At 34.1% G+C, this 12,102-nt stretch overlaps 1 pseudogene; it reads right to left on the bottom strand.

The window, feature by feature from the left end:
- Positions 1-283: 283 nt before the first annotated feature.
- LOC112796225 (membrane-bound transcription factor site-2 protease homolog) lies at positions 284-5,747 on the bottom strand (annotated as a pseudogene).
- Positions 5,748-12,102: the final 6,355 nt, after the last annotated feature.

Below are 12,102 nucleotides of genomic sequence, written 5' to 3'. Positions count from 1 at the left end.
TTCGCAGCCGGATCTTGAGTCTTGATATTCCAGTTTTTGACACTCCTTTGTATATATATAATCACGCGTTGGTTATCTTGTTCGTTACGTTATCGATCGGAGTGTTGCGCTTTGAGTTGCGATTGGTTTTTGTTTACCCCTTTTTCTACAAAGGCTCCTAGTTATAATCAATCATTCATACTACTATACGTACTAACAGTTTTTTTATTTTAGAAGTCGTAATACCTTGCCATCTCTGAATTATGACTTAAGCATAAGACTCTGTATAGTAGGGTGTTACACATTCCAATAAACGAGACTTGATTTCGAAAGATTATTTGTGTGCATGTGCATGTGCATGTTCATGGAAGTTCACTCTCAGGTTTAGAAATCAAAATTTTGAACATTCAGATGTTCACCAAGGAACCGGAATGTTCACAGAATCACACTTCATAAGGCAAAAAAAATGATCTCAGAAAGCAACTAAAGGAGTTCTTGGAAAAAGGCTATAACAGAAGTAAGAAACCCACTGATAAGGCATAGTCTAAGAACCGTCTTCCGCTTTCTTGCGCTTAATGAAGTAAAGTAGGCGAGAGTTGCATCTAAAATGGATTCACCGTCGAGAAAATACACCTGAAAGTATCATCATATTAGAGGAAATTAAAGCAAACAGCATACTGCTATGAGAAGGAATACAAAAGATTTTTGTGCACATTCGATTCCACATTTCTTCCCATCTTTGTTTATTTGACAACAAAGATAGTTTGTAGCATAAAGAAACCAAAACCACTGTCTCTAGTCAGGGCTCACTTGTAGGACATGGAACACAATAACCCACAGATATTGTGACAAAAGCCTTTAGTTAACGTTTTCTTAGCATTATTGTGGTGATTTTTCTTTCTACCATTTCTTAATTCAGCACCAACTTAACATATGAATCATCTTTAACCCACAAATGATGGATATATTTAGGTAAGACCATTTTCCGCTTAAATACGCAAATGCAGAAGTGATGCTTGATATAAGAGAATGCCTATCATATGCAAGAAGCTGTTTTCATTACTTACCGGCAAAGTATTGAGAAAAACCAGAGCCAGAGAGACATGAAATGTCCATACCAAAATATTTTCCAATAAATTTGGAAAATAAGCGGCAAGTTTTAGTCCCCAGCGAGGCTGATATGACGTTAGCTGAATTGAATGAGCCATTGAAATGGCATCACCAACAAAAATAAAAGTCCCACCACAATTAGTTTCCTTAAGGCCAGAAGTTTCAGAAGCTGGTAATCTCTTTCTTTCATGTAATGAACATTCCGGAGAAGTACTTGAATATGTGATCTCAACCCATACTGTGCCAGGCTCCTGAACCGGTGCTAAACAAAACTCATCCTGTAAACAAGAAAGAGAACATTCAGCAGCTATAGTATCTTTATCTTATCATATCTTGTTGCCATGTGATCAACAGAGTGGACAAAAATTTGAAAGCTTAGAAACATTCAGAGATTTTAGTACCCGAGTGCATGTACAACTTCCGTTTGTTGTAGCTAGGCTCCCGTCATCACCACATTTATCAAGTCTGACAACATCTTTAGCATTTAAGCAGTATATAGTCGATCGTCTATTTGAAGGGTCAATTTTTCTCTTATCATCATTCAAAGTAACATTATTGGAGCACAAAACTTTTACAAATGCTGTAAGTTCACTGGGACAAGCATATTGATTTTCTGGCAATCCTGTAATCTTGCCTTCTTCCATCATAAAACTAGAGACACAGTAACCCTTCATTCTATTGATAACCCCCGCGTCTCCGGTGTGCCCGGAAATATTTACATTATGAAGCTTGATATTATATGTTAAAGTATTAACTTCCAACCACTCTTGTGCATTTCTAATTGGTACATTATCCACTGACACAATAACATCACCAGGAGCCAAAAAACCAGACAAAGGTGACGTTGGCGGTACATCCAAAACCTGTGCCCGCGCATAGCCATTGAAAATGCAATAAGTAAGCTGTGCATGCGAAAACCTAAGACTGTATTATGTTATTAATATCTAGAAAAAGTACCATGGGACTATGGCCGCTACTGTATAAGGGAAACAAGAACATGGGCAACAGGAATAATGTCAATCCGCAAGCTGCACAACACTAGAAGAGAAAGGTTGAAGCCTTTAAGGAAAAAAAATAAAATAAAATATGAAAAAGATAGAATATTAAAAATGAGTCGAATTGATCCTATCTCAAATTCAACTTACAACTGCATTATGCCAAATTCCAGCAGAATAGACACTGAGGGAAGTCCAATGTGGTACATTTTGCAGCAATTCATCATTGAAGGCAACTAGAGCACCAGGAAATAGAACTGCAATGAAGATAGCGACATACTCTATTTGTATCCCCTCACTGCTTTCCTTCAAAAAGGTGTAGCATAAGAATCCAACTATTTGCCATTTCAAGCAAAACTAAATTTTGGGATTCTAGGTATCTACAAGCTCATGAATGAAAAAAAAGAATAACAAATTTAACTACACAAATCATCTCATCATTGGTAACATTTCTTTTCAGTGCTTTTTAAATCCTTTTTAACAGCCTTCAAAACAAACTAAGTTTTGGGATTTTAGGTATCTGCAGGCACATAAACTAAATAAAAGAATAACAAATTTGACTACATAAATCATCTCATCATTGGTAGCTTTTTTTGGTTGATAGAATCACCATTAACATTTCGTTGCATTGCTTTTAGATTCTGTTAACAGCCTTCAAAGGAACTAAAGATATTACCATAACCACTGATGCTGAAATACTACAGGGCGGTTAAATAAGGGGTATAACAAACTTATTATGTGATCACTACTTGCATAATAAACCTTCCTTTCTAGCAAGTAGGATAACAAAATTATTATGTGTTCCTCCAAAGCAACTGGCATAACGTGATGTGTCATTTGGTAGTTGTGGTATTGTCATGAAAATTGGAGTAGATCAAAATTTTGAAATATTCTTAAACAACTGCGGGAGATTTCTGAGCAAATTCTATTCTTCTAACCCCCTAACTTCTCTCCAAATTATGTAAGCTACTTAAATTTCACAGCTCATGATATGCATAGAGGACTTTCCCTCTTAGACATATTGAAATATTGAAAAGCTATGATTTATGGATAAATCTTTTGTTTGTTTTTCTTTATAGAGGAATACTTATCCTCTATCTTTACTATTGTATTCCGTCTCCTCATCTTAATGAAATTTGTCTTTTATCCCCCAAAACACCAAAAAAAAGAATAAAAAAATTCACAGCTTTATAATAAAGTAATTAAATATAACAATTAGAATGACAAAGTAGACACAGTGATGTCAATTTACATATTTTCTTTCCAAAAATTGACCTGTGTAGTCCAAAAGGTTTATCTAACTAGATAGTGATGTCACTCACGAAATGTTGTAGCTTGAAACTTCAATTAGAAGGGTAGTAAGCAAAACAACTGACCTAGTGGCTGCAACAGCATGACCAAATTCATGAACAACGACAGATATGATGGTAGAAATACATATATACCCAGCATCTGCAAGTGATAAGCTGGAACCAGACGGCTGTATAGATTGCAGTAAGTTAATAAGAGGATCACAAAGAATGATTATTTACATTCACATTGTTTTGATATTTTGCTGTTGAAATATCTTCTTTGTATTTGCTATCCTTTCTTAAAAAGTATAAAAATAAAACTTCATTCAAACTTAGAGAGAAGAAAAAATGTAGTTGCAAACCAAGGAGGGAAGCCCAAAGAGCAAAGCATTTCTAAGGTTTCCAAGCTTGTTGCCACCGCCAGAAAGATGAAATGCTTTAGCTAATTCCAGAGAAGAATCTGTGCAAGTATTTCATATATACAACTTAATCAAAAGCGGCGCAGCAGCATATTCTATCTACATATGAAAAAACCATTCAGAAACACGAGATTTCTTAGTAAGGGTGTGTACCAAAGTAACCCCAAGCAAAGCAGAAAGTGCAAATCCAACCCCAACTGAAAACCACACTTTTAAAAACCTGTAAGATAACAAAGCCATTCAAGTAATCAGAAACATGAAGTAATCAAAATTAAAAAACAAAAGGGGTTGTATAAGGGACCACCTAGCATATCTGCGACCAAAATGGAACAGCGGTTTGTTAAATGTAGAGATTTTGTAGTCACAATACCTGCATTCATATAAAGCAACTCTGGATTACATTAATTCAAAGAGAGAGGACAGAAATGGCGTGGGGATCACAATTTTTTTCCATAAAAAAAGGACAAGAAACTTTTGATGGAAGTTATTTCAGCAAAAATAAAGTAATCCAAATACACACCTTTGTATTAGACTACTCTAGATCCTAAAACCCTAAATCCTAATACAGATACAGGTATCTCTTTATTACATTAATTCTACCGAATAAATACACACAATTATTTTTTTTCCTTCAAAAAATGCCACAAGAAACTTTTGATTGAGTACAAATAAACAACCCAAATGCCTTTGATCATAAGCTATTTTGAACACATCATAAACTGTCTGGTTTTGCCCAATTTTTACATTTAAAAAAAAAACTATTTTTTTTCCATCTAAAAGTACTCTTTTTCCTTCTGAATACAGAAAATGCAATCCACATAGATGGAAATATAGAAAGAAGATTTACCAACAGGAAATGGTATTGTTGGGAACATTATGATGAGAAGCTGCATGAAGGGGAAGAAGAGTGTTGGTTCGTGTGTGCCTTTGATTCCCAAACCTCCTCATACTTCTAGAATCCACTTCCATCACTGAATACTGAATCCTACTTAATAGTGCTAATTGTTGTTAATTAATAATCACATAAATTTTGTTGCTTTCCCTGCATTGAAAATGAACAAGAAATTTGTAATTTTTTTTAGCGGATAAATTAAAAAGCTAAACGAAACAAGGAGGAGACAAACATTGGAAGCTAAGATGAAGATGAAAGAAGAGGGAAGTGAGCTGAGGCATCAACGTTCCAGTTCCATGCCATTAAAGAAGGAGCTCGATTATCCGCCGGTAGTGGTGGTGGCGGCGTCGGAGAAGGGCGGAGGCCGGAGGGAATTAGGTGGTGGGAGTGTTGATAGCGTTCTTGTGTAAATAAATGAGTAAATTGTTGTAAAATAAATAAATAAGGAAGACTCTTCATCTTAGCTTCCAATGTTTTATACAGAACAACCTAACTAAATTACAAACTATCGTAATTTAATCATTCATTCACATCAAACAAGAGTTTACAAGCTCTAGAGATTCTAGGTACCTTGGATAAATCTTGTAAGATTTCGAACCTTGCTTCTCCCACTAAGTATCTTATGCTGCACTCTTGCATTCTGCCTAAAATTCATAAAAGATTAGAAGATAAAACAACATTTTAAGAGAAAAAAAATACCAGGAAAAAATCATTGATCTCCACAAATCAGAGTCGCAAAGGGCAGAACCCGAGCAATCTTACTAACAAACCCCATTCACAATAAAATAACAGAGGGGGTAAATATTTGTATGTGCTTATCTGTTTTATTTTTAATAAATTAAATCATATTTTCTTTTGGAATTCTAATCAATTAATCAGAGAGAAAGCTCGAACAGGGGAGACGACGGGCGACAGACCTTCCTACGACGGCGAGGTGGCTTCCAAGGACGACGACGGAGCTTCCACACGCGACACAGCTTCCTATGTTGGCGACAGAGCTTCCACACGCGGCGCCTGTCCCAGCGGAGAAAAGTTCGGCGATGACAATGAAAGAGGACGGTGGCTGCGGGCAGGGGGCGGCTGAGAGTAGGTACGGATCAAAAAATTTTAACGGGGAGGATTCGAATTTTGGATAATTTTTTTTGAGTAATATCTCAAATAGGTCCAAGAAATTTACCATCGGACAGTGTTTTTCTACAAAATTTAACTAAGATTTCGACCTTGAGGTTCTCAGATATCCACCAAATACGTCCTAAAACCGTTTGATCAGATTAAAGTGATGACGTGTCAGGTTAATTGCGACATGTCACCTTCAGGATATTTTGTTCCCCATCCACACTGAACAAAACGACGTCGTATTGGAATCAGGGGCAAAACGACGTCGTTTTGGGGAGGACAAATTTGTCCCCACTTAGACAAAGAATGTAAACGGTGCCGTTTTCATGTGGGGGGACCTATTTGTCTTATAATAGTATCTTAGGGGACCTATTTGACCTATAATTCGTGATGTTAAAAGAAACTATATTTACTTCAACGCGCAAACCTTAAAAACACATTGACATTGGTCTGTTTATTTATCAAAATGGTAACATAAACGTGAGAATCCAAACATGTTAGCCACACAAATATTTGGCTTCAATAAAAACACAAATCAAATCAAGTCAAAAGAAGGTTTATTTTCTTTAACATAAACTAAACGAAACCATTCTAAACAACATAAAGTCTTCTTCCTTAAACATAACAAAAGGTTGTAACATAACTAAGACAAAAACTTTCACACTAATTCTTAGAAGCATCATTTCTTAAAAGACTGGTTCAACCTTGGTGTTGGAATGAATTTGAACAACTTAGATACTGTGCCACTGGTTGCAGCTGATATTGTCTCAGCACTAACACTCCCCGAATTCTTGGCCCTAATTACTGTCTTCTTGTACGTCTAAAAGAAAGCTGAGTTTGGAATAAACAGTATTGTTATCACCATGTTCCACACAGAGTTCAACTGCTTACATTAAGCCACTTACAAGGGGCAAAACAACATCGTATTGAAACTAGGGGTAAAATGACATCGTTTTGGGGAGGACAAATTCGTCCCCACTTGGACAGAGAATGCAAACGGCGCCGTTTTCATGTGGGGCACCTATTTGCCTTATAATAGTATTTTAGGGGACCTATTTGACCTATAATTCGTAATGTTACACTCAAGTACTTTCATTGCCCATGTTTGTTAATATTGGAAACACGGGCTGATGTTTTTAGACCTGGTAGCATGCAAGAGCCTGATCCTCCCTCTCAATATACTCAAGTTGACAATTCTCCCTCAGATGCGACAAGAAATGTCTCAAGCAATCCAAAGATATGCCCCTTGTAAGTGGCTTAATGTAAGCAGTTGAACTCTGTTTGAAACATGGTGATAACAATACTGCTGAGACGTCCAAAGGAGACAGTAATTAGGGCCAAGAATCCGGGGAGTGTTAGTGCTGAGACAATATCAGTTGCAACCAGTGGCACAGTATCTAAGTTGTTCAAATTCATTCCAACACAGGGTTGAACCAGTCTTTCAAGAAATGATGCTTCTAAGAATTAGTGTGAAAATTTTTGTCTTAGTTATGTTACAACCTTTTGTTATGTTGGAAGAAGAAGACTTTATGTTGTTTATAATTGTTTCGTTTAGTTTATGTTAAAGAAAATAAACCTTCTTTTGACTTGATTTGGTTTGTATTGCTATTGAAGCCAAATATTTGTGTGGTTAACATGTTTGGATTCTCAGGTTTATGTTACCATTTTGATAAATGAACAGACCAATGTTACTATGTTTTTAAGGTATACGTCGAAGTAAATATAGTTTCTTTTAACATCACGAATTATAGGTCAAATAGGTCCCCTAAAATACTATTATAAGACAAATAGATCCCCCACATGAAAACGGCATCGTTTGCTTATCTGTCTAAGCGGGGACGAATTTGTCCTCCTCAAAACGACGTCGTTTTGCCCCCTGGTTCCAATACAACGTCGTTTTGCCTAGCGTGGATGGGGACCAAAATGTCCTGGAGGTGACATGTCGCAGTTAACCTGACACGTCATCACTTTAACCGGATCAAACGGTTTTGGGCACGTATCTAGTGGATATCTGAGAACCTCAAGGTCGAAATCTTAGTTAAATTTTGTGGGGGACAAAATTGTCCGATAGTAAATTTCTTGGGGACCTATTTGGGATATTACTCTTTTTTTTATAAAGATAATTAACATATAGTTATTAGAGTTAGGTTTTTAAAAAAATTATCAATATATATATATAATTATAATTTTTTTATAATTTATTTTTAATATGATAATTACATAAAAGAAATATAACAATATTAATAATACATTATAAAATTATAAAATACTAATAATTTATAGCGTGTTTAGTTAAAAATTATCACATATCTTATTAATTAAAATTAATTCTTTCAAAAATTTTAAAAAATTGAAAATAAATTATAAATTATAAATTATTTGAAAGACACAGGATTCTTATAAAATACAAGATATAAGATATCTTTATAAAAAATTTTCTTTTAATAACGTAAATTTAAAAAAAATAAGTATTTTTTACAAGAAAATAATATTTAAAGTACATAATGTGATTACTAAAATATAACTATGTAAGTCATTATTAATATAATAATATAAATATTAAATATATTAATATAAAAAAATAAATAATTTTTTTAAATAAATATAGAGATTATTATATAAAAACTAATTTAAAGGTACAAAGACTTGAGAGTATGATATTAAATTAGTTAAGTAAAAAATATTAGTAAATTAAACAATTAAGACATAAATCCATCACATAATAAAAAATAATACATATAAAATTATTAAATTACATAATATATTTTTATATTATTTAAACACATATCTCATATATAAGTATAGTTTCTTAAAATTTGGGAAGGAGGAAGGGGGGAGGGGCAAGGCTACTACTCGCCCCCCTCTAAGTCCGTCCCTGGCTGCGGGGCTAGAGTTCTTATTCTTTCAATGTCCAATTTTCAGAGAAAAAGAGAGGAGGAGGGTTGGATCACCGGGGCTGCATTGGGGATTAGATTAGGTTTTTTTTAAGGGTGAAACAACGCCGTTTTTTAAAAAGATATACCGAACCGAAAATCTTTCAATAAATTGGCCGGTTTCCAACGGTTTATCGATTAACCGTCGGTTTCGGCCGATTCTTTAACCGATTTTTTACTTAACGATTTATAAAGTCAACCAAATTTACTAAGTGATTGGTTCTCTGGTAATTCGGTTGAATTGATTAATCCGGTTCGGTTTTTAAAACTATGAAGAAGAGAAAATAAATATAAATAGAATATTCTCCCATTAATTTTTACTAATATTATTATCTTAATGTAATAGAGATAGTTCATATATTAATATTATAAGGTAAAGTACTAACTTGGTCCCCTATGTTTGGGCGTAATTCTGTTTTGGTCCTTATGGTTTAAAGTGTCATATTTGAATCCAAAAAAGTTTCATTTAGCATCAATTTAGTCCCACAGTGAGGTCAAAGTTAAATAATTAACGGAATGTCCTACATAACAACAATACAAGAACAAAATCGATAATCTAGAGAATAAGTACAAGCTCTAGAGGCACAAAATCAACAATTGATGCATCAATACATTTATTTATCATTCTCTTTAGTTCTATAGAAAATATTTTATTTATATTATAAGAAAAATAATAAATAAATGTATTGATGCATGCACGATTGATTTTATGCCTCTGGAGCTTGTACTTGTTCTCCAGATTATCGATTTTGTTCTTGCACTGTTGTTATGTAGGATATTTCGTTAATTATTTAACTTAAACTTTACTGTGGGACTAAATTAATGCTAAATAAAACTTTTTTGGATTCAAATAGAACACTTTAAACCCTAAGGACTAAAACAGAATTACGCCTAAACATAAGGGACCAATTTAGTACTTTACCCTAATATTATATATTACAGCATAAGTAAGAAGAGAAAAAGAAACGGAGAAATATTTTGTATTCATATTGCTGTGTTTATTTCAGGTTGATGCTTCTTCTATTTATACACACAAATCGTCTTCTCTTTCAACTATCATTAATTTCATTCTCCTTTGGCAACATGAGTCTTCAACATTGAAAAACTATGAACTGTCCATATTAAATGGACATCAATCATAGTTATCACAACACTCCCTCTTGAATGTTCATTTAAGAATATGCCTCGTTAAAACTTTTATTAAAGAAAAACTCAATGGGAAAAAATTTTAATAAAAGAAAAAGAGTACAATATCCTTTGTGATAGGGACTGCCTCATTAAAAATATTGTCAAGAAAAACCCAATGAAAAAAAACCTGACCAAGGAAAAAAGAATAAAGTCTCCCCCTCTTGTCGACATCATTTAATATCTCGAAATCGGTGCATCCTAATCTGATGTACCAATTTCTCAAAGGAGAATTTTGGAAGTGACTTTGTAAATAAATCTGTCTGATTATCATTTGAGCGGATCTGTTGGACATCAATTGTTCTTTGATTTTGAAAGCCATGAGTGAAGAAGAATTTGGGAGAAATATGCTTTATTCTATCATCTTTGATGTATCCACGCTTAAATTGAGCAATGCATGCTGTATTATCTTCAAACAGGACAGTTGGAGCTATTTTATGATCAATTAATTCACATGATGACAGAATATATTGAATTAAACTCTTGAGCCAAAAACACTCGCGACTTGCTTCATGTATCGCTAGTATTTCAGCATGATTAGAGGAGGTTGCTGCTATCGTCTGTTTCGTGGACCTCCATGATATAGCAGTACCATCATATATGAACAAGTATCCTGTTTGAGATATTCTTTTGTGTGGATCAGACAAGTATCCTGCATCTGCATAGCTAACTAGTTGTGACTTAGATCCATATGAATAAAACAATCTCATATCAACTGTTCCATGAAGATATCGAAAGATTTGTTTGATTCCATTCCAATGTCTTCTGATTGGAGAGGAACTATACCTTGCTAATAAGTTCGCAGCAAATGATATATCTGGTCGTGTATTATTAGCAAAATACATTAGTGCTCCAATGTCACTAAGATATGGTACTTCAAGATCAAGGATATCTTCATTTCTTCCTTAGGACGAAATTAATCCTTTTCCACATCCAAAGACCTTATGATCATTGGGGTACTTAACGGATGTGACTTATCCATATAAAATCTTTTCAAGATCTTTTCTGTGTATGTTGTTTGATGGATAAAGATCTCATTTTTTGTACGTTCGATCTGCAGGCCAAGACGAAATTTAGTCTTTTCAAGATCTTTCATATCAAACTCTTTTTTTAGAGCTTTTATAATTGTTGGAACCTCTTCAGGGGTTCCAATGATATTTAATTCATCAACATACACGGCAATTATAATAAATCCAGTTGCAATTTTTTTTTATAAAAATACATGGATAGATATCATCATTCTTGAATTCGGTTTTTGGCTAGATACTCATGAAGACAATTATACTACATTCACCCAGATTGCTTTAGACCATATAAAGATCTTTGCAATTTGACTAAGTATAACCCCTGTGAATATTCATTGGATGATTTAGATGTCTTTAGTCCTTCAGGGACTTTCATATAGATATCATGATCTAATGATCCGTATAAATAGGCTGTTACAATATCCATTAGGTGCATATGTAGTTTATGGTATGTGGATAAACTGATTTGTTATTCTTTGCAAATGTATAATCTTTTAAACTTCTAGTTCACATTGACCTGATCGAGGATCTAAATGCATCAAGGATGATGCATTACAATTAAGTTCATTTTCAAGAACCTTATTCTCTCCCCCCTAATGTTGAAAATTTTGATTTATCAAATTGACAATCCGCAAATCGGACTTTAAATATATCTCCAGTTTGTATCTCAAGATACCTCACTATAGACGGAGAATCATATCCAACATATATTCTAAATTTTCTTTGGGGTCCCATTTTGGTGCAAGAAGGTGGTGCAATGGAAACAAATATGGCACACCCGAATATTCTTAAATGAAAAACATTTAGCTACGGGCCAAAAGCTAATTGCATAGGAGAGAACTGATGGTAACTTGTTGATCTTAAATGAATAAGTGCTGCGGCATGTAAAATAGCATGCCCCCAAGTCGAGGTTGGGAGATATGTTCTCATAAGTAAGGGTTTAGCAATTAATTGGAGGCGTTTAATAAGTGATTCTGCTAATCCATTTTGTGAGTAAACATGAGGTACAAGATGTTCAACGCTTATTCTGTTAGCCATACAATAAGCATCAAAGGCTTGGGAAGTAAATTCACCAGCGTTATCAAGACAAATTGCTTTGATTAGATTTTTTGGAAACTGTGCTTTTAATCGAATAATTTGAGCAAAAAATCTCGCA

This window comes from Arachis hypogaea, chromosome 1 (genome assembly GCF_003086295.3).
Source record: "Arachis hypogaea cultivar Tifrunner chromosome 1, arahy.Tifrunner.gnm2.J5K5, whole genome shotgun sequence".
NCBI classification, from domain to species: Eukaryota; Viridiplantae; Streptophyta; class Magnoliopsida; order Fabales; family Fabaceae; genus Arachis; species Arachis hypogaea.
The sequence above is the reverse complement of the archived record's forward strand: the minus strand, read 5'-3'. Positions and strand labels throughout refer to the sequence as shown.